Source organism: Harpia harpyja, chromosome 17, assembly GCF_026419915.1.
Source record: "Harpia harpyja isolate bHarHar1 chromosome 17, bHarHar1 primary haplotype, whole genome shotgun sequence".
Taxonomy (NCBI): domain Eukaryota; kingdom Metazoa; phylum Chordata; class Aves; order Accipitriformes; family Accipitridae; genus Harpia; species Harpia harpyja.
In genome coordinates this window covers 7,026,794-7,050,501 of record NC_068956.1, presented here as the reverse complement: position 1 = coordinate 7,050,501, position 23,708 = coordinate 7,026,794, and the positions used below count along the sequence as shown (strand labels likewise).

At 39.2% G+C, this 23,708-nt stretch overlaps 1 protein-coding gene across 18 annotated transcripts in view; it reads right to left on the bottom strand.

Annotated features, from left to right (window-relative positions):
- DLG2 (discs large MAGUK scaffold protein 2) overlaps positions 1 to 23,708 on the bottom strand; it is a 1,027,713-nt gene that overhangs the window by 766,983 nt on the left and 237,022 nt on the right. The window lies entirely within an intron of this gene.

The window sequence follows — 23,708 nt, the reverse complement described above, 5'->3', positions numbered from 1 at the left end:
AATGTAAGCAGCGAGTTACTTATATTTCCCCCTGGCTTTGATGTTTTTCTTTTCAATATTTTACAAATGTTATACACGGAAAAATGAAGAAACGTTTCTCTTCCAATTCTCAAATTTACTGTAGATTCTGCACTGTTTCTGTCTGCTCTTGTTAAAGATGCAGCATCCCTTTTAACAAAGACAACGTCATCAATCATGACAGATTCAACATGTTCTACTTACAAATACAGTCTCTGATTAAGGACAATGGCTGGCTGGCTTATTAACATTTCCTCAAATGCAAGTTCAGTCCCCTGTGCTAATCTATTTTTAAATAAAAAGTCCCACCTACTCCTTCACTCTCATTTAATAAAAATGCAGCGGACTAGTTCTAAAGCTCCTGAATTGCATTGTGCTCCTAGCTCAGACACTGGACATCGTTTTCAAACTGTTTTCTTGCTTGCTGGGATTAGAAACACAGAGAAAAATTAAAATGAAAGCAGAAAAATCCTGGAGAAGGCTGTGCCCTCACATTTGTAACTACATATTCTGAATTCAAAATGCTCAAATGTCTTCCAGAAGGAAGGAACTCAGAACCTAGCCAGAAGGCAAAGCTTTAATTCACAAGCACAAAAATAAGATCAAACCACTTCTTTCACTCCTGTCAACGCTGGGATGCTACGAATTAACTGATTGTTTACTAGACTGCAGGGACACAAAGTCAAAGACTCAACTCTTTGTTTACAGCACCGGGAACCACCGATATTCATACTGAATTATGAAGAAGTCTTCAAGAATAAAACCAGAAAAGAGCCTCTTTTTTTTCACTGCAGCAGATACTGTGGGAGGCAAAGAGTGGAAAAGGCTTTACTACCTCCTTCTCTATCAGCACAGAGCAATTTGTGTAGGATAAGCATAACTTAATAGAAATATCTGCAGTGACTTTTAGAATTTCTTTAAATAATGCTTTACGTAAACCCCCTTGGAAATCTGCAGAAATATTGAAGTCCTATCAAAGTCAGTGGGTATCTTTCTGTGGGCAATGAGGTGAAGAAGCTTAAACAGAAGGACGTGCATTTAAAGAAGAAAAAAGGGGGGAGGGGAAAAAACGGCAGGGTTTTTTCCAACATCTTCCTAAAGACAAGCTCTCAGAAACTGTCGTCAACTCCAAGTGAACAGCTATTTTTAGCCTGTCATTGTTTGTGCCTTTTTTTAGGAACCAAAAAGGCAGTCGTGTTTAAAGCTAGATACTGCTTTACAATGTATCCTAAGACAGCTACTTAATTTGATCCCCAGCTCCATCTGTCATACAAATTATGTAGTTAGTAATCACAACCTTCTCTGGCACAAGCAATGACTTCCAGAACAAAAGAGGTGAACCCTGTTCTTAAATCTGATTCAGCAATTTTTGTTAGTAATGAAACTGGGGTCTAGATGCCATAGTTCATAAAGCTGGGATATCCCAAAGTTATGATAGTTCAGACTTGGTCTGCAGCAATAGCCATCAAATAAGCTAAAACATAGTAATGTGTTGCTCAGCAAAAGCATGGGAGAATTAATTGATGTGTTTTTCTGACACTCTTCAAGCGAATAGAAAGGGAAAGGAATCATGGTTTATTTTGCAGTACAATACATTAACAATTAAAATTAAGCATCTTAGTCATTGAAAAAATATCACAGGTCTTGGGGAATTCTCATCCACCAGAGAAATGCAATTCAAAAAGCAAAGATGAATAGATGCACAGTTCTGAACAGCGAGGCAAGGCTCAGGCAAGCATGTAGCTGCATATGAAAATCAAATTCAAGCCTCCTTTCTGCCAAAGGAATTACACAAGGTTTCAGTCAGCAAAGTCTTTGAAACAACTTTCTTCTTCACAGTCCTAAAAAGTTAATGGTTTTGGTTTTAGGCAAACAAACCCAACGTGGAGAAAATAGGAATCTCACAAAAAGAAAGGAGGGCTGCGTAACTATACGATACCCACGTGATCACCTGTATAAAAGACTTCAGACTCATTTAGGAAAACAAAAAGTAATGCAGTCGCAAAAACCTCCTATGACTCCTGAGTGTCTAGGAGGAAAAGTTATCTAGGAAATTACAGACCCTGACCCTCATAACACTGTAAGAGTGAAAAGGGAAGACTCCCATCCATGTGGCAGATGCCTCCTATTACAACTGTGGGGCTTTGGGGAATTTGCTGGAAAATTGATACCTCTGTACCAGCCAACAAGGTATTACTTTAATAGCAGCCCAACCTAACACATTTAGCAGGGGCTACTCCAGGTAATCTACACAAGCAGATCCCTGCAGGGCTTGTTCACCTCTGCCAAAACATTTCTTATTGCAGCAGTCTAATTGTTAAAGGCAGCATTCTCATCAAGGACATACAGTATTTTAGTATGACTAACAGCTACTCAAAAGCATCACATATGGGTGATATTTACGGTCTTTGACATACAACTGATAACAATGAGTGAGGAAAAAGCCTTGCCTGAGTCTGCCAGACATGCCAAAAATAGCACAACATTTCAAGTGTTCAGGGCCTCTTTAAACAGGAGACCATGGCGAAGAACCCCACAGATGAAAGAAGTTACTCCATTTAAAAAAAAAAAAAAAGGTTAAGTATAAAACCCGTAGAGAGACAGTAGTCCAAAAGAGCCACATTACAGACCCTCTTTAAAAAGACACAAAACCTGTGACCTGAATATTCTTAGATGACAGAAACCACTGGAGCCACTACCTTGAGCCGTGAAATTTCACAGTCACTTTTATCTTCCTGTGCCTTCAGAAGGGCAAAAGGGAGCACTTGGAAGGAAACCCTGGTTGCCTGCAGAGGTTCAAAGAGAGGTGAGGGAACGTGCTGCCCTGGAAGACCTTGATCTCAGGAGGCCCCGAGGACAGTTTGCTTCGGAGGGGAGGAGGGGACAGCCCTTTGCAGCATCTGTCACTGCCCAGAAGAAGAGCAACAGGAGTTAACAGCAGCAGTAGTATTAATGGCAGTAGTAGCAGAAATGTCCTGTTGCCATTGTATCCCAAAGCTGTGGTCAAGGACCCCAGTGTGCTACGGCACTGTACAAGCACAAGGCAAACTGTACTAGGAAAACCTTGTAGAGGAACAATCAAACCATACTGGAGAGTAATATTTTGATCCTCAGCTGTCTAACCATTTTCAAGTTTGTTTTTTTCCCAGGCGTCATGGAAAGGGTGGTATTTTAAAGGAGAGTAACAATAAAAGCAATAGACTGCAGTAAAGAAAGCAACGCTCTCTAGCGTTTGCTCTACAACAGTGCAATGTGCCCCACTTAAGCACCACATTTGTGGGTAAATATTATAAATTGCTTTTCAAAGGCTTGTTGCAATGAGACTGATTGTGTGATCACCCTCTGATGATCATAAGTAAAGCAGAGATTATCTAGAAAAAACAGAAAACAGAAGGGGAAAGGACTGAAGAAGAGGGTGCGTTGCTCTCTGAGTGGACAGAGAGAGAAATGACACTCCTGTCCTCCAAAAGAGTGGAGAGCTGGTATCTGCAGGGAGTTGGACATAATGGTGGAGGTTTGCAAAGCCATCTGTAGGGTCTGGCCATGCAACTCTTATTAGTATCAACATTGATAATCCGCGCCACTGACTTTCAGCAGCCAGGGGTGTAATTCTCCCTCTTTTTGCAGAAATGCTGGAGGTACTGGCTTGTGCAGTCATGGCACTATGGCTACAGTCATGCTCCATCACACCCTGTCTTCGCACACTGCAGTGATACAATCTGTATAGCACCCTAGTCCTACATTGCTTAAGTGCCTCTGATTTCAGCACACGAGCTTTAAACTGCAATGATTTTACTCCTTTCCCCACTTCTGAGACTTTAAATCATTATAAAAATGTTATTTTCCACAGCTACAGGAAGTTCATTACACTGAAAATATCCATGTCAGGGGGTGGGATATTGCAGGAAGCGTTGATGCGGACAGCAGGTCTCGGGTGCTGTGGGGTCTACAGTTCCTAGATGGAAAATGTTGATTCCTGAAGAGTGGATTGAGTCTATGGGGCATCTGGAAACAAGTGCAGAAAGAAGAACGTGGAACAAAAGCCACAACTGGCAAGAAGGCTTGCTTAGGCTTTTGCACTATAGCAGAGTTTAGTAAAACATAAGAGACAGAGAAACTAAATCAGCAGCTTGTGCTCAGCAAATCTTAAAATTTCCAGAAAGAGAAAGAAAAAGAAAAAGACTGAATAGATTATTTACAAACTCTCATCTCCAGTATTGTAAACATCTCTTTGGCACCCTGGCATTCTGATGCAAAAGTTGCTGTGTCAAATATTCTTCCTCCCTTCCAGGCCAGTAAACAGCAAAGACCTTCCCCTGGGCTGATCTAACTTAAGCCACAGTTTTTCCTGAAAACTTTCTGTTTCCTTTTTCCTGCACCATGCTGTTAATGCAATTATCTCATTTTTGAGCATTTAATACTTTTCCTCCTAATGTCCAAGCTCTCTGCTTTCTGTCCTCTGTGGTTGCACTGAGAAAGTTTTTGATCAGATATATGAGAAAAACACATACTTAGAAATCATTCCTTCTCAATATTAAATTTATACATATTTTATGAATCAAGCCATTGTGGTTAGTATTTTGAAACAGCTGTAAAACCATTTATAATAAGCAAATTTAAAGAAACTATATGGCCAAAAAATAAAAAATAAGTGAACAATGGCCTGATCCTATGAGTCTTTTCTATGACTGGGAATTTTGCAGGAAAGGCTTCCTCATTGCTCCCAATGACCCTAAAACAGAATACTGCAAAACAAGTAACAGAAGCCCTCAAAGAAGGAACTGGATTAAGCTTCACAAAGCATCTTGAGTTACTCAAAGCCGCATTTTTCCTCTGCTGTACCTGTAACCTGTGGATCAAGTTTATTTTATACCTCATCCTATCCAACTGATTGAGAAGATGTGACTCCATTACAGCCTTCATTGAGAGACCCAGGCTGTGAAGACATTTCAGCTCCGAAAGTCCCCAACTGAATTCCCTGAATTTCACTCAGATTGATGACTAACATGTCTCCACAACATGCGTTTCATTTTGTGACTATGAGAGGACAGCTGCCTTTCTTCTTGACCTGCATTCTCATGATAACACCTTCAAAAAGGTATTTCCATCCACAGTCATATTAAAAGCCAGGGCAATTTGGAATCCTAGCAGATTATCTAGGCTGTCTTCCTTGCTGAGGGAAGATTAACCGTACATAGACTATTCTTGACAAATGTTTGTCTAACCTGTCCTTCAAAATCTTTCATGAAGGGAATACAATCTTTGCTTTAGATGGTCCTTTATTCTTATTATGGGAATGTTTCTGTGAAGATCAAGAACATGATCACCAGGAAGGTACCACCTTTTATCCAAATGAGATTCATTTAGCAGAACTGCTCTTTTTGGAGTATTTTTTAATTTTCCACTTCTGGGAGGTCATAAGGCTGGATACATTAGCAGGAAAGACATGAAGCCCTAAACTCTATAGTTTTGAAGCACTGGAAGAGCAAATGTATGCTGAAGCTTGCCATCTGCACATGGTACTCTTTATACCTTCACCTTTTTGGGGTAAGATTGTCACTGTGATAGCAGTGTGTGTAGACAGATTCCCATTTATTCTGCATTCTTAATATGTGCACACATATTCACACATATACAGGGATATGCTTGCATGCAAAGTGAATGTTTGTGAGACAGAATACCAAGAGCAAAACAAGACAGGGAGTATCTTCACTTTTGTTCCCGCTAGAAGGTAATATACAAGGTGGCTGGGCCTTTCTAATATACACTGCACGTGATTCAGCCCAGATAGATGTAGAGCTCAACACAAGGTAAAATTAGATGATTAGAAGCCCATGCTTGTTTTCCCTCAAAAAAATCATTTACCATGATTGTTTGAAAAACTTGGGGAAAATGAAACTTGGGGAAAATGATGTCTATCTTTTCATGATTTGCCATCACTCTCCAATTATGAATTAACATTTTACTTTTATAATTTATGAACTATAATTTATGAACTAAGCTAATTCATTTAAGCATAAAATCCACATTTCCATGGTAACAGCATGAATGAAGAAGGAATGAACTTCCAAAGTTCAACTGCATTTATTACAGTACTTAAAAATAAACCTACAGCAATTTTCATCCAGGAAATTACTGTAGTCTTTTTGTATGAAAAAAAAATTTAAAAAATTAAAGCTCTTACTGTAAATTTGTATAAGAACAACTTGATTTTGTATTGTACTCGATGAAGACCTGTATGTGTCAAAGCACCTAGGATTTTATTTTTTGTACTTATTTTGTGATTTTAATTGAGGAAACTATTTAAAGGGAACCTATTGTTACATTGAGAAATATGATATAAAATTGTGTAACAGTGGAAGTAACCTATGCTTTCATGAAAACACAGGTTTAGGCTTTTTTTTGAGGTAGCCAGTATTTTCATTAAACAAGCAAAGTGTTAGGTTTTACAATAGAGAGTACAATGATGATATTCATTAGCCATGCTGTGACTATTCCTCTTCATTCGATTGATAAGAGTTATTAGCTTAATATGTTAATAAACTTCAGCTAGAAATCTGATCAATCAGATAAATACCTTGTTTTGAAAACCTGTTTAAATTTAGCCAGTTCTTGAAAAGTTATTTCAAACCTGCACAGCGTTTGAAAACAAAGGATAATGAGTGAAACCATTTACAAGGAAATTAGTATATTTTCTATGTTCTAATGATTTCAAATCAAGAGTCAAGATATTTCTAGAAGCCTTATGAGTCAAAAGAAAATTATTGGGCTCAGTAAAGAATAAATAGGTAACCTAATTATTCTAATAATGTAATAATTCTAATAATCCATTTTTAAAAAAAGTAAAGAATGCTCAAAGTAAGTATATTAGAAAAATGAAGGAGGAAAGAAATGTCTTAGTGGGGAGAATTCTTTTTGAAATACCAGCAAATAAACCAAATTAATGTACCTCTACAGGTGTAAATACATGATCCCCTTGTAATTAGAGCTTTTACAAATACAATTTGCCAATTTGTCCATGGAATCTGAGAAACGTGTGCTTAAATCAGGCATCCATATTACTTATGTATAACTATACACCTAATGCTACAAAAATGCTTGTCAGCAACTTATCTCTGTGAAAATCGGTGATGCATGTTATATCTGTATCTCCTCTGGGACCTGTGACTCTCAACATTTGAAGACACCTGGCCAACCTAGATACTTTTTCCACTAGTATTATCCAAATCATAAAAATAATCCCCAGACTAAGACTTTAAAAACTTATCCTAGCAGAAACAATAAAGTCAGCAAAAAACTCCCATGACTGACTGAGACATTTCCTGTAGAGTTTTACCAATTATTTCATTCCGTACTTCAGCTCCTCTTTTAGCCATCAAGTAAAAATATTTTCAGCTGTATTATTTTCAGCTGTACATACACAAGTCCATGGGAATCAATGAGATGCATCCCACGGTCCTGAGGGAACCGGCAGATGTAGTTGGTAAGCCACTCTCCATCATATCTGAAAAGTCATGGCAGTCAGGCAAAGTAACCAGTGACTGGAAAAAGGGAAATACCACACCCATTTTTAAAAAGAATAAAAAGGAGGACCCTGGGAACTACCAACCAGTCAGCCTCAACTCTGTGCCTGGTAAGATCATGGAATAGATCCTCCTGGAAGCTATGTCAAGGCATGTGGATGGCAGGGAGGTGATTAGAGACAGCCAACACGGCTTCACAACAGGCAAATCATCTCTAAATAATCTGCTGGCTTTCTACGACGAAGTGATGGCATGACTGCGTTGCTGGATAAGGGAAGAACAACTAATGTCATCTATCTTGATTTCTGTAAGGCCTTTGACATGGACCCACACAACATCTTTGTCTCTAAATTGGAGAGATAGGAATTTGATGGATGGGCTATTTGATGGATAAGGAATGGGCTGGATGGCGACATCCAAAGAGTTGCAGTCAATGGCTCAGTGTCCAAATGGAGATCAGTATCAAGTGGTGTCCCTCAGGGGCCCATACTGGGACCAGTTCTGTTCAGTATCTTTATTAACAACATAGACAGTGGGATTGAATGCACCCTCAGAAAGTTTGCACATGACACCAAGCTGAGTGGTGCAGTTGACATGCTAGAAGGAAGGGATGCCATGCAGAGGGACCTTGACAGGCTTGAGAGGTGGGCCCATGTGAACCTCATGAGGTTCAACAAGGCCAAGCGCAAGGTCCTGCACATGGGTCGGGGCAGTCACCAGTACAGACTAGGGGATGAAGGGATTGAGAGAAGCCCTGCAGAGAAGGGAATACTGGTGGATAAAAAATCGGACATGAGCCAGCAATGTGCACTTGCAGACCAGAAAGCCAATCATGTCCTGGGTGGCATCAAAAGAAGCGTGGCCAGCAGGTCAAGGGAGGTGATTCTGCCCCTCTGCTCTGTTCCCATGAGACCCCACCTGCAGTACTGTGTTCAGCTCTGGGGCCCCCAACATAAGAAGGACATGGACCTGTTGGAGCAAGTCCAGAGGAGGGTCACGAAGATGATTAGAGGGCTGGAGTGCCTCTCCTATGAAGAAAGGCTGAGAAAGTTGGGGTTGTTCATCCTGGAGAAGAGAAGGCTCTGGGAAGACCTTATTGCTGCCTTTCAGTACTTAAAGGGGGCCTACAGAAAAGATAGGGAGGGACTTTTTACCGAGACCTGTAGTGACAGAACAAGGGGTAACAGTTTTAAACTGAAAGAGGGTAGGTTTAGACTGGAAGGAAGAAATTTTTTATGATGAGAGTGCTGAGATGCTGGAACAGGTTTCCCAGAGAGGCAGTAGATGCCCCATCCCTGGAAGTGTTCAAGGTCAGGTTGGACAGGGTTTTGAGCAACCTCATCTAGTTGAAGACGTCTCTGTCCAAGGCAGGGGGGTTGGACTAGATGATCTTTAAATGTCTTTTCCAACCAAAACCATTCTATGATTCTATGATTGCCCTTCCACTAGTACCTCTAGAGCTGTTCCTTATTTTTTGAATACAAATTAATTACAGAAAATTCTCAGGGTGTATGTCTTTCTCCGAAACAGCACTTTTACCTATGTCTTTCACTTATCCTTTCTGTATGTCACCCTGCAACCTCATTGATGGCTATTAATTGCATTGCCCTGTTGAAGTGGGGCATCCAGGAACACAAGTTACCTGAAAAAAAGGTTTCATCCTTCACGAGTGTCTGTCACTTACAAACTGATACTATTCTGCTGTTGCTGATGTCTTACACCAGGTGTGATGTAATTTTACTCATCTCCACTAGGCCCTCATTTTGAGTTTTAAAACTTAGGCACCACTAAAAGTGGGGGAATGTATACATATATATATGCATACATATATACATACATGTAAATGTGTATATAGCAATCAACTTTTTGGAACCATTAAGATGTTAATTTCTATATACATATTACTATAATGAGAAGAGCAGTGCTCGTACTTGTTCCCTTCCCCCCTTTCTGCTACATCCCTCTCTGACTCCTACACACCAATTGAAATATTATTTCTAAATTGCTAAAATAAGGTGAATGATATCTTCTTTCAAACAGAATTCCTAAAACAAAAGTACTCCTGAGCAGCAAGTGGAAAATTCTACATCCTCTAAATCATGCCCAACTAATCAGACAACATGGTTTTGAATCCACTGTTGCTTTTGAGAATTTCACCTGGTGTTCCTGAAAACTGCTGTTGAGAAGGCCTATCTCAGCAGTTAGACTTCATCTCTTTAGAGTCTGTAATTAATGGGATCATGAAAAAAGAAGATAATTTTTAAATTTTCCACTGCGTAGTGATGCCCCACACGTACTGACTGAACCACTATTGTCACCGTTTCACTGTTCTAGGTTTGAGGAAATACCTCAAATGTTGTGGACAAAGCACAATTATTTCTTTCTGGACACCAGACTTCTTCAGTGACTTGAGCTGTCGAGAATTTGGTACAAAAAGTCAAAATTTGAAAATGTCCTTAAGAGCTTTTTCAATTTAACCCATTGAGATGTTTTGTTTCCGCAAAGAAAAAATGCCGACTATATGAAAAATAAAATATAGAATATTAGCATGTAATACTAGCTTAATATCATAAAGCAAATGTAAATGACAGCACCAAAATAGAGGATTTCAATATTACCAAAATTAGTCTACAAAGTCAAAATTATTCACTTCAACTTTTTATCACTGAAAATTTTATCTCAACCTGCAAAATATTCTCAACAAGTTGTGTCTGAATAGAAACTTTCTACACTGATAGTATCTAAGAATTCTATTATTTCCCAGCAGTTAAAGAGCATTTTTGCACTGATATTATTTAACCAGTTCTATTATTTCCAAGCAGTTAGAGGTTTCCTTTTAAAATACCCTGCCTTGCACATTTCTTCCACAGATGTCCTCTTCTCACTTCAGTATTCCCTTGAGTCACATGCAGTCAAGATCAGATAAATTCAGATAATGTCTTCAGTTGAAATATCTTATAAAATGCAAATTACTGCTATAATCTGATGATATTTCACAAGCTAACTGACTTTAGCACTGCTTTCTCTGTAACTGTTTATAAAAGCTAAAAATCTCTGACAATCTTTCTGGGTATGGGGCTGTCTATAAACATTTTGTTATTACTTCTATATGCAAAATTATTCTCAGTGTAGTACACAGGGTCAATATCTTTTGCATGGAGGACAAGACTGAATGAGATATGCATGCTGACAGCAGAATATCAATTGACTAGAGCCGTATTTATCTGAGAGGAAAATTTTCTGTTCCCTTAATACTTTATTTAAATAGTTTTAGAAATAGCACTCCCCTTGACCCAAAGAAGTTATAGCATGCCCCATTTCACATATTAACCAAAAATAACATCAAATCTCTTAGGAAAACAAAGTCAGAGTCTACTGTCAATCATAATACAAATAATCTTTTAATTCCAACAGGGTCATAAATATCTACAGTCCTATAAAATACGAGAATCTGGCCCAAAGAATAAATAAAATCAGAGTAAAATATGATATATGCTGAGTGAAAATCTACTCCTACTAAAGCTAATACTAAAAACCCGTCTTATTAATTTCAAAGAATTTTACTGATGTTCTTTAAGGTATAAAATAAATGTTAATGCACATCCCACAACAGTGAGTTTGTATGTAAACCTCGGTTATAAAGAGTTGGTGCTCCCCGGTATTCTTTTGGCAGATTACCAGCTCTATTTTAGCTATTCTACAAAAGCAGAGTAATACAGTCTGAGAGTATCTTTTTCTATCCCCTGCTCATCATCACATTCACAGTGGAATCCACATATTGCAATATGCTTTAAGAGTTGTTTGTGAATACTTGTCCAGTCACAATGACTGGGACACTGGCATCATGCAATTATCACATAGTATTCTGAAGACAAGAATACTGTCATCTCAACAATTTCATATACGTTCACAGTTCTTGGGTACCTTTAATCCAAGTGTGGTTTCCAGGTTTGGCTCCTACACCAAGTTTACTCCTGTAAACACTGCAAAAATGATGGAAAGTGTATAAACTAGTAACGATTGCTCAGAAAGTCAGGGACTTTGGTCCTGATCTAGATGACAGAAATATTGTGTGGGTCTCTAGTGGAAGTACATTTGAAGGGCAGGTGGGCAGGAGATATTCCAGCTTGTATTTATCAATCAGAATTGAGGAAAGGCCACTAAGAGTTGTTTGTTTGTGATTCAGCAAGAGAAGTCAAACTGGACTATAAAAAGATTTTCACAAGGGAGGAGGATAGGATGATCTGTTGTGAGAGGTGACTCATGTCTAGAAAATAGAAGAATGTGTTTTGGTTAGTCTTTTGTGAACTGGAGAGATGCACTACAGCTGTTGATTTTTTTTAAATCTGAGTCCGAAGAGAGAGAATTAAGGGAAATAAATAAATAAAATAAACATACACCATAGGAAGGGCTTTTTTCCATCCTCCACCAAACCAACACAGGAATGTAGCTCATCTCCCCAACTTTGATGACTCTTGGTCTTTCACAAAACCTGTGATGTAATAAGGTAATGAGAATTAAATTTGATGGTTGACAGAGAGTGTGTTTATGCATATGCTTAAGTTTATCCTTTGTAATTATAAGAATGTATCTGTCTAAATACTCGTTCAGAAATCTGCTTATTAGTGGATGCTGCTGCTGCATACAACGCTCTTGAAAAACAAGCCAAACCACAAAATACACTAAATGAGCAGATGATTGCTGCCTGCCGATTTCAGTGGAGTTCTGGCCAGGGAGTCAGGCTAGATGATAGCCCAGGCCTTCTGGCCCAAATCCAGATGTACCTCTTTGCTAATCCACACCAAAAAAAAGCACAAGATTGGAACAATCTGGAAAAGCTTGCAACTCCCCAGTTGTTACTGTCTGTAACAGAAAGCTGTCATTTTATACTTTTGCTTTGCATTGTTCTCTGCTTCTTGTCCTATGTTTTGTATAAATAGTGGCATTTCATGCCAATTTATGAGATGGATATTTGTAAGAGATGCAGAAATTCTGAAGCTATAACTGAAGCTGTTAGAACTCAAAATTAAGCTATGAAATGCTCAGAAATGTTGTCCACCTGCTATAATTAAAACTTTTAAACATTTCTCAGTACTTCTTGATACATTAGTTTTCTCTGTCATTTGACAGCCTTCTGCACTGAAATATCTTGTGGAATATTTTAGAATCAACATTACAGTACCACTACTTCAGTGAAAGAATGATAATTAATTTTTCACAACTGCATAATTTCAGGGCATTTTGAAATACAACTTCAGTGGGTTTCTTTAAGCTGCAGTGTCCCAGTGTCATATTGAACAGTTGTGTCTATGGCAACATGTTCTTATTATCATAGATCTCGTATATCTACCAACATCTCTGAATCTTTTTTTAGATAATTAACACAGAATTCAATGCTAAATGTTAAAATCAGCATGAAAATTGAAGTTCATGCATAAAGCACTTTCTGACTACATATTGCCCTACACAGCTTGAACAGGTAAAACCTTTTTTGCATGAACAGAACTGGGAAACATTTGAGACCAAAACAGATCACAATTTCCTTTTCATTTCCTGGCTTCTGCCACTATAAGAAAGATCCATTTTTTCATTATTTCATTATTGCATAGCAAATAGTGTAAATTAGAATGTTATTCCTCTATACTAGAAGACAAACTAGTAGCAGTCGGAGCCTGGATTGAGAGACAGGGCTCTCAGGATCTCTCTTTCAGCTTACCAGGTGTGGTAAACAGATCTACCTCTCAGTTTACTCATCTGCAAACTGGTATTTATAGTATCACTCCCAGTAATCACTCTCAAAATATCAACATTCTCACTAAAACTCCCAGTCCTTGCTGCTCTGCAACTGCATCTTACTTTTCAGTAAGGACATGCTTCAGTCTGCAAAGCTTTGAATGACAAATATAAGTAATACTGGTTAATATTTTCAAGTCATTTTTAGAGATTGATTTGAAATATTTGATTTCCTTAATCTGAGCAAACATATCTCCATGCTCATTGAATCTTTGTGCTCTGCCATCTGAAGTGTGCAATTTTGTGCTCTACCACCTACAGCATTTCCCAAAGTATTTTTCCCTGTGTGAATGCACTTATTTGTACCTTCCTCTATCACAAGCAGCATGCTTGATTTCAAGAATGGAACTTGATCTTTCTCACAACCCTGCCAGCACATATTGAAGACATCTCTGTGTTGGCATCCCATATTTCTACAAAAAAAAAAAAATTGATCAAGCATTTAACACTGTTATATTCTTAGTAAAATACCAAAATCAATGAAATGTCATTTATTAATACTTCTCTGGGCTTTCCACTGGAATACACCATCAACATACTCATATCTCTGTTCAAATAATCTCTAAACTATTGTTAATGTTTTCCTGGCATGTGGTTTTACATTCCACCGAGCCATAGTTGTCAAAGGCAGCTATGCAGCACTCAGAGCAGCCTGCAATGTCTTCATCTTGCCTATAAGAAGAATCTTTCACTGCCCTACTCCTTCTTATTTTACTATATTATTTCCAGCTACTCTACAATCTCCACAGAAAACAAGTTCAAGGTGAAGGGCATGAGAGGAGAAGGGAATTTATGCCCTCTAGCCAAATTTTCTGAAGAAGCCTCTGACAGTTTTATGCCTGAAACATAATTCAGAGCGATGTAGGTAACATGTCAGGAGGTCCAGCTGCAGAAATAGGACACAGAAAGAAACTCGTAAAGGAATATTCTTTAACTCCAAGAGAAAGAGAAACTGCATACGTAAAATCTTAGCAGAGCAGTAGTTGCTCGCTGCCCTTTGCACATCAGGAGTTCACTGGTTTGGGCAACAGCTTGTGGCTCTTAAGACTTAGTTTAACTCCCTGCTTTGCCATGGGCACACACCAGTGTGATAAAGAGCAGGATGTTTAACCTACAAGATCTCAGGTTCTTATATATGAAGATTAGCTCATGAGCATGGTTAAGTCTTTTAAACATTGTAGGATTCTCAGACACTACCAAAACAACCACAATAAAAGCAATGTTAAATCAAGTCTACCTAATCCCAACTAATTTGGGACATAGCCTGATACCTAAAACCCATCTAAAGCCTCAAAAAGCCACCCAGTCTGCTAGTTCTGCAGGTTCTCCAGAGCTGCTAAAGCCTTTAGATGCCTAAATTAATTTGTATCTCCTGATTTAGCCTGGAAGTTGTCTTCATCTTCACATTAACACATACTCGAAGCATCTATTCTAATAAATTGGTAACTATGTCCAACCTAAAACCTTGCTGCAACTCACCTTTGGGGATATCAACACTTAAACCCTGACTAAAACCTTCTTTGACCTCTGTCTAATTATCTCTAAGAAGCACAAAACCTAGATGAAGTCAACACTACCATTAGCATCATGGTAGTGGTGCAGCGGCAAAAATGATACTGCCTTTTCACCTGAGATCCTTGTGTTTGTCACTCACTTGGGACCACTTAGATCACTCACCATCATTTTCAGAGGAGGTCTATATGGCGAGATGCTGAGTGAATAGACTTTTCCTTGTGGTTCCCCATTACTCACAATGGAAAAGATAGAGACCTGAGTTAAGCAGACCATATAGGTCTTTGGAGCCTCCTGAGTTCCCTTGGTCTACGGAGAGCAACAAGTGCCTGAGCCAGGTAGGTTGTCTTCTGCATGTCCTGAGAGGCCTACCTCACTCCTTGCTCTTGTCAGGAATTTAGTTATGGTAGACAGACTTATCCCCTCTGCTCTCAAGCAGATGTCTAAAATTTTACTGAGAGAATGCCCAAGTGAAGCACTGGAATTAGGCTGAATGCCACTGATGGAACCACGCTAGGAAGTATTTATTGATATGGCACAAGTCACACACAACTGTATTACTAAGTCCACAGACTGCAATCCAAATGACGTTTTCAGTTAATAAAATGAAAGTTCAATAAACTAAGTCCCCTCCATAGAAACTAGACCAATTTACTTCGCATATAAAGCCACCATTTTGGTGTATGACTCAAAAGGAAAAAGACTCCTTAAGCGTGCAGGGAAGGCTAATCAAAACTGCATCCCATCTCTACGCATGTTCCTTGGAAATGTGATTCATCCCCTTGCTTTCCTCAAAGATAGCTACAAAAATGGATGGAGGATTTAAGGAACTCCTTTCCACCAGTAATGCAAAAGCTGAGTCACCTCTTGATATTCAGTCCATAGCCTGAAATAGCCTAACCTTGGGAGGAAATAGCCAAGATTTATAGATAAAGAAGGTGAAAAGAAAAGACCAGAAAAGAAATGAATCTGTGTATGGGAAAGCCTGAAACCTGATAACCAATCCTGTGATGAACTGCCAGAGCGCAGAGCTCAGCAGCTGGCTAACAAAGAGTGGATAGCCATGAGGAATGTTAATGGGCACTCCTGCATCAGGCTTGACTAGAGGGATGTTAAACACTAAATTAAAACCTAAGCATTGACCAGAGACCATATGCAAGGATAGTCATTTGGAAGCATTTTCAGCCTATCATTCTGTCTTCAAAAGCCCAGACAAAAAAGGCTCTCCATGAATCAGAAAAGGCTGAAATAGTCACCACGTCAGTTCAGGAACCCAATGGCTGCTAGGTGAAAAAAGTAATTTTCAAAAAGGAAATTCAAACTTGTCTTCTCCAACAGCTGCAGTTATCCCTTATCTCCTGGAAGCCAGAAATGTTCAAATCCCTTTAGTAAAACAACATCCCAAGGATCCAACTGAATGTCTGGGGACTGGTCATTACATAGATGCTACCCTCCCGGGACCTATACTAATTTAGGATATGTACATATCTTTCCAATGCTAGCTGACTTTGTGCTTTGTCCCATCTACTTTTTATTGCATGTCAAAAGCAGAAAAAGCATCATTGTTCATCTCGGTGCTGAATAATCTTTCATGTAATCTTCTTTTCTGGAACTGGGAGTTTTTTAAGATAATGTGCATATTGTCTGAAATTAATGTATGCACAGCAGTTTTTCAATGCCGCTTAACAGCATTACTCTGGCTCATGCCAGTTAAATATGTTTCAGTAGATTTCAGACCAGATTTCTGCAGCATAATCTCCTCAGTATTGCTCACGGCAAGTATCTGGAAACTTCAGTAGACGTGCAATATGATGGCCCAGTGTCTTCCAATGTTTAAACAACACGACAGGAATAAATGCAAGGAATAAAATAATTTTCTTGGGTCACACAACTAGCCCTAAGCTCTATATTTTCAGATCTGACTTCAAAGTACTCAATGGTATTGCCTGGGAGCTAGTTACTAGTGAAATCATATACACTGGTGGTAGCTGAGAACTTCAGTTGTGTGTAAATGCATTATTTCAGTGAGTTCCTCAGATAGGCTCACTGCTTTCAAGCACCTTGTTTCTCGGGTTTTCTGAGATTGCGCCCAGTACAACAGGGAAGGAAAGTGAAAAGGTGCCTTTACATCATCTTTGCAACTTGCTGAATTTATCAATGTCTCTAGACAGAATTGGTCTGGATATTACAGGAACTTTTTGGCTACCGTGATATGATAGCCAATGGTCTTGATATGTTAGGATTTACAAGGCTGGGCTCAACAAACAACAATGCAGCCAAGTCAGGGTATAGTGTCACTCCAGGCACTGTAACCCCTGTGCAAAGCAGCCTTGGGGTGCCATTTGGTGTAACTACTCTGCCAGTTCTCTAGGAGGCGAGGGAACATGTAGGTGCCATGCCTACCACCTTGTAATGCAAGAGAAACTTCATCCTGGACTGCTCTTGTCATAAAGTGTCTCCTGTGGATGCATTATCAACAGTTCCCAGAGGCCAGGCTTGATCATTCCCAGAAGCAGCCACACACCTAACCATAGCTTCCAGCTATAGCTGTAATAGATGTTGTATAAATTAATGAATAAATAAGAAATCTAAAATAATAAAAATAAATAAAAAATAAAAATCAAATCATCAAGCTAGAAAGAGACAGCAAATGGTAATATGAGATTATAAATAGATCAGTTCAATTTCAAAAGCTAATATGACAGTAACTCCAATGATTATAACTTTGATTTAAGCACACACAGAAGTACGAAGTCAGCTTACAGAATCAACTGACCTCTCTCAAGCGTTAAGCTAGATATGTACTAATGTAAGTTTTGGTGTCATCAGCAATAAAAAGAACAGGTTTGACCCGGGGGACCAATATAACATGCTTCTTGGAAGCAATATCCACCAGTCTGCTGTAAGATAACTGCGGTGGTTCTTAAACTGCCTGGGAAAGGAAATCCACATGGTGAATTTATCCGTAATGAAACTACAAGGCAAATCTTGCCTCGGAGAGGGAAGAAATAAAGAAATCAGTTTCTGTGGTTCAATGTGAAATCACTGCAGCAAGATACAAATATCACAGTGGCTTGGTTTTTCTCCGACCCCTAACATACCTTCCTCTATTTATCCTTCTGTCTTTCTTTGGCTACATAGTCCCAGAGGCAAGGGAAACTAATGGCTTGCTTGCTTACACTTCAGTTTGACAGGACTGACATTTTCTTCCCACATTCCCAGAAAGGACATAGTGAGACACCCACCCTCCAGCACGCCACCTTGCACGCCCTTCCCCACTTGCTGGTGCGAGATGAAGGGATGCTGTCCGCATTAACCAGTCCCTGGCAAAGCAGCATTTCTGTACCCACCTCACTCCATGGGACCCAGCCACACTATTTCCCACTCCTTCATGTCGCAGAGGCTCACCAGGCTGGGGAGCAGGTTCCCACAGACCCCACTGCCCCCCAGTCCCATGCAGGACTGAGTGCCGATGGGCAGGGGGAACCCTATTCTCTCCTTTGAAGGAGTCAGTTTTACTCCCAGTCTCACATTGCCCTGTACATTTGCTGTGACCCAGCAGCCTGATTTCACAGAAATGTTAAGAAGTGAAGTACTCTTCAGCCAAAATGATCCTCAGGCTTCACACTCCAGCATACATCGATATTGCAGCCTGCTGGGTAGTGCACTGGTATCTGATCTAGCTCTAAATAAGCTAGCTGAGATACTGGAATTAGTTAGAACAGCATGGTCTTGTCCATAGGTCAACTTCTTTTCCCCAAGTGGATAAATCAGCCTAGAGCAAACATATCCTTGACTGCAATCTACATGCAGGATTGTTCCTCCCCGCTGTCCAGCACACTGTCAGAAAATATTCACTCAGAAATTGAAATGGAATAGTTCTGATCTCTGCAGCTCATTTCAGCCCTAACATGTGCCACACCAGAGGCAGAAAGTAGCACTAAGAAAATTCAGTATTGGTTGAGTTTCCCCCTACCCTGCAATGACATTCTCCCTGGGGGTCTCCAACCAGCCAAGGCAACTTGCAGCACAGAAAGGCATTAGACTGAAGAAACCGTTCCGCTGTGTAATCAAGTGTTTAAATAGACATTGTAAGTAGGCTACGGTGCACATGTGCACAATCCTGCAAATATTAATATACCTGAAAAATGATTAGGCAAAGTTTAGTCATCAAGAGAATACCATTGTAAGAACCAGGTTTTCCCCATCAGCTTTGTAGTGGGGCAGAAGTGAACGACAGAATAGGCCAGATATGACAAATGATGTAACATCATTTAAATAACTCACCTATTAGTCTCATCTCCTTGCTGTTACATAGTAGAGGGAATTAAAGATCAATGATAAGAAGACTATATTTGAAACTCTGACCTAACTCAATTCCTGTTAAAACTTTACCAAAGCCTATGATTGCATACAACCTCTTCCAAGCAGTGGCACATGCTTATGAGAGTTTCTTATGAGAACAGTAGCAGTGAATTTGAATCTTAACAGATTCTGGATAGGCAGCAGTTTGGTAACAAAAAACTTATTTGATTAATTAGCCTCTTTTATTGAAACTGCCCACATGTTGCTAACATGCTTCTCCAAATTATTTATTCTGCATCAATTACACAACAAATATTTTGTGCTGATATTTGTTTAACCTGCGAAGAGTTAGCAGCAGTTTATTGTGAATTGTTTATATTCCAACTTTCAGTTATAGTGGTTAATTCTGGCTGAATATCCATTTCTGTTTATAGGCAGGGTAAATTTAACTCCTATGAACAGCTCCCTAATGTGGAACCCAACAATCTTCAACCGTTGGATTTCCTAGGGATTCCTACTAGTAAACATGTTTTCTAGAATAACTGGAAAACAAACATGAAAGTGAAAAGTAAACAGCCAGAGTCCATGTGGTTATTTGCCCAGTGAATATTCATAGGCAATGCAAAGGGTTCATAATACTCTAGCCCTTACAAACGTACAATAAAATACTGAATAGAAATCTAGCATTATAATCTACACATTTGAATTTCTTTTCCTACTTGTTAAACTATATTAATTCAAAAAACCTTTTATCTCCCTAAAGAAAGGTGGGTGAGACACCATAAGAGAGAAGGTAGGAGTAAGTCTGTAAAGAAGAGGAAAAATTCCAACTTTAGTCACTGAGAATAAGAGCAGAGAAGATGGGACATGAAGCAATTAACAGCAGGTAAAACTACCTGTGGTAATGACCTACATGTCTATTAGAGTTTGCACTGGAAAAGAGCAAAATGGGAGGGTGGGAATGGCAGTGGTCGCTCTTGCTCTCATCCCGAATGTAGATCCCTGTTTGGGGAGGCTTCTCTGCCTCCAGCCCTTTAGGAACTGTTATTTGTGTGGGAGAGCAGAATGCCATTCTTTATTACTCACCCCTGTCAATTGGCACAGCACAACCCAGCTCAAATATTTTGCTTGCTCTGTGCACACTGCTCCCAGGGGAATGCAGGGAATCCAAGAAACTCCACGCAAAATCCCTGAGCAAAGAACTGATTTGGATTCTTAAGTTTTGCCACGTAGCCGTAGACACTCCACAGCTCATGGCTCCCATTGAAAGCTCCACTTAAAATTGAAGGGCTTCTCAAAATAGTTCATGCTACGTTTCAGTGCATGCAGGATGCAATTCTCAGCTTGTGCTGGTGAGGTAGGAATTGCAGCTGGAGAGAGCAGTATGTACGAGCTTTGGATGGTTTGTGCATCCCTGAAGAGCACAAGTTTGGCAGTTCTCTCTGTGCTGTACCCTGTCAAAGACGAACAGCATGCTTCCTTAGGTGCCTCCTTTTGCCCTGCTGCCTTGATGTTCACTGTTCTGTACATTCCATTCATTTTCACTTACAATGTTTGTATTATTTTTTTCAAGCTTCTAGACCAGGCATTTGCACCTTCACATTAGAAACTATCTTTCTTCAACTGGAAAGGATTTTTTTAAACAGAACTCATAGCAAGTAACTCCATTAAGCTCACATCTTAAGCTTAAGCTTAGTCCCAAGTCCAACAATAAAGTCCTTTCAGTCATCTATGTTTAAAACATGAAACAAAAGAGCAGTAAGAACACAACCAAACCTCATATAGAAACCAAAAAATCTTTATTCTTAAAATGCATCATCAAGTTATTCAAAACGTAAGTAAAACATAGCCATGGGTGGGAGCACAATTCTCCCACCTAAAATATTCATAAATTAATCTATGCCGATACACATAGGAGAAAAAGCAGGTCCACTGGCATTTGAGTTATATATATATATATATTAGAAAAAAAATCCTTTTAAGTTTTGAAGAAAGAGCCCTGAGTCCTCCAAGAGGGAATACAAGACATCTTTGATCATGTCCCTCATGACTGTCACTTGGGACATGATGTCTCACTGGTTGCTGACAGAATGCTAAAATCCTTGCGCCCCTGTATCTCAAGCTGCAGTGAGGCTCTCTTAGCTATTGTATGTCATAGAATCATAGGACAGTTTGGGTTGGAAGGGACCTTTAAAGGTCACCTAGTCCAGCCCCCCTGCTGCGGGCAGGGACATCTTCAACTAGATCAGGTTGCTCAGAGCCCCATCCAACCTGACCTTGTACAAGTAAGTATGGAAGTATATATGTCATATACTTACAGTTCAAAGCAGATACTGCTCTATGGCATCTACTTTCTTCTAAAGAGGTGGACACTCACCTTTTTGACTCTTATTCCTACATCTAATTGTCTTGCCACTGATCGTTAGTGATAAGTGGTTATTTTCTAGTGCTAAACACATGTATGGGTCATGTAGCCTTCAAAAGGTTGACAAAACAGTTAACATACAGACACAGTAAGAAATTAATAGTGCTCCCAATTCCATTCAATCAGCCTACATACCTGAATTAACTAGGTTTATAATGAGCAGTGGTTGTCAGGGATAGTTAAGTTTCCTGTTGGCAATGACCACATGCTTTTAAATGGTAAGAGAAGTTCCTGTGTTAATGTGCTGCTGCCAAATCCCCAGGTTGCCCATTAACATTTGATGTCCTGCAAATGTCCGAGGGCCATAAAGTGTGCGTAGCACTCATCTATTGCAAGTCCAGAAATGGCAGTGAACCCATGGAAGACATCCATATGTATCAAGTTTAAATGTGTAAATGCAAGCCAAAAAAAAAAAAAGTAAATCCTCCAGGTGAAGCCAGCCAATGCGTCACATACCACTGGTATTTGTGAAGTCGTGGCAATTTTTGAAATCAATGCCAAGGAGGTGGATCAGATGGGTATGAAATGGAAGTCACCAAAGGAATTTGGGACTCAGCTGCCAGAAATTAAGTTTTTCCATTTGCAATCCCTAATTACACTACTGTAGGAGAAACTACAATGCATAAACTCAATGGTACGGTGAATGAGAAAGAAAGATATAATCACAAAGCTCATTATTCAAGGCAACACATGTTTATGCCAGATATTACTCCTTCCTGGGAACCATTTGTAATTCTGAACTCCTTCATAAAGATTCCCACAAATTGCATCCAAGTTCCTTAATTTAGCTCTGGAAACAATGGAGATACCTACTTTTAACCACTTTGAGGAATGGACTTTCTATTCCCCTCCCTCTCCTCTCCAAGTTACTGAATTGGGTATGGCTAGAGGCATGCTGCTGTTTCACCTGAATTTCTACCACTTTCTTTCCGTATTGCCCTACTGGAAACATTCCTGAGCTCAACCTAAGTTAGACTAGATACCATGATGGTGTTCATACCTAGTATCTTCTGACTGCTTGTGTTACATTAATAATAACATATTAATTTACTCACTGCCGGCTGACAAAGCTGAAATTTTTAAAGAACTTGTAAACCAAAACAGTAAAAAATTTTGCAAAGCCAATTAACAAATATATTAAACTAAGAAAAAAGCTCATTTGTGCACACTAATGATGTCACCAATTTCAACCTTCAATTTCTGAGCAAATATTAATATCAATTAATAATACATGCCACTTACAGAGCTCTTTTCATCTTGAAAGAGCTTTATAAACATTGACTAATTAAATTGCCTGATCTTTTTCATTGTAATTCTATATATATATAAAATTAGAGGCCAGGGAGGGAAACGCCATTAGATGCCTAGGGACTTGAGTACGACAAAGGCAAGAGCAGAAAACTGTTTTTAATTTATGCACAAGCTGCTGCTTCTTCCTCATAAATGTTTTCATTTTTCAGAGAAGCTCCCACCCAGGCCAGATGACCAGCAAAGGATGACCTGTTACTATTACATCAAAATCTTTCCAAGGTTGTTCCAGCACATAAGTCCATAATTAACTATCTGGAACTATTTTTATGCCATTTAAGAAACAACAATCTTCTTTGCCCTGTGACCTCTCTGGGGTTTTTTGTTGGGTTGGTTGGTTGGTTTGTTTAATGAAGAAGATCTCCTAATTCGTCTGAGATATCTTAGCAGCTGGACAAAGATCTTGTATGGCTGTAACTATCCAAAATAATATCCCTTTTCTAGTGGTTCACAATGAAGTATTTTAACCCAACATGTAATCGCTCTTGCCTCTTTTTCGTATATAAAGTCTAGCCTCGCAATGCAACTCTTATGGGGCTAAGAGGAAACTCCTGTAAACAGAGTGCATGAATCCCTGAGGCGATACAGCATTTATCAGCTAAAATTGTGTTTCTACCAGTCTTGAGAAAAGAGCTTATAATTCCTATACCAGTTAAATGCAGTTTTACATATATTTAGGCCAGAAAGTTGTTGAAATGCTTATACAACCTCTTAAAGGATCTTTTTTCACTGCTAGATAAAGGATTTTCAGCTGAATTATATATAACAACGATGGCACTGTTGGAAAGGTTTTATCAAAGATCATTACAGTCACTAAAAATACC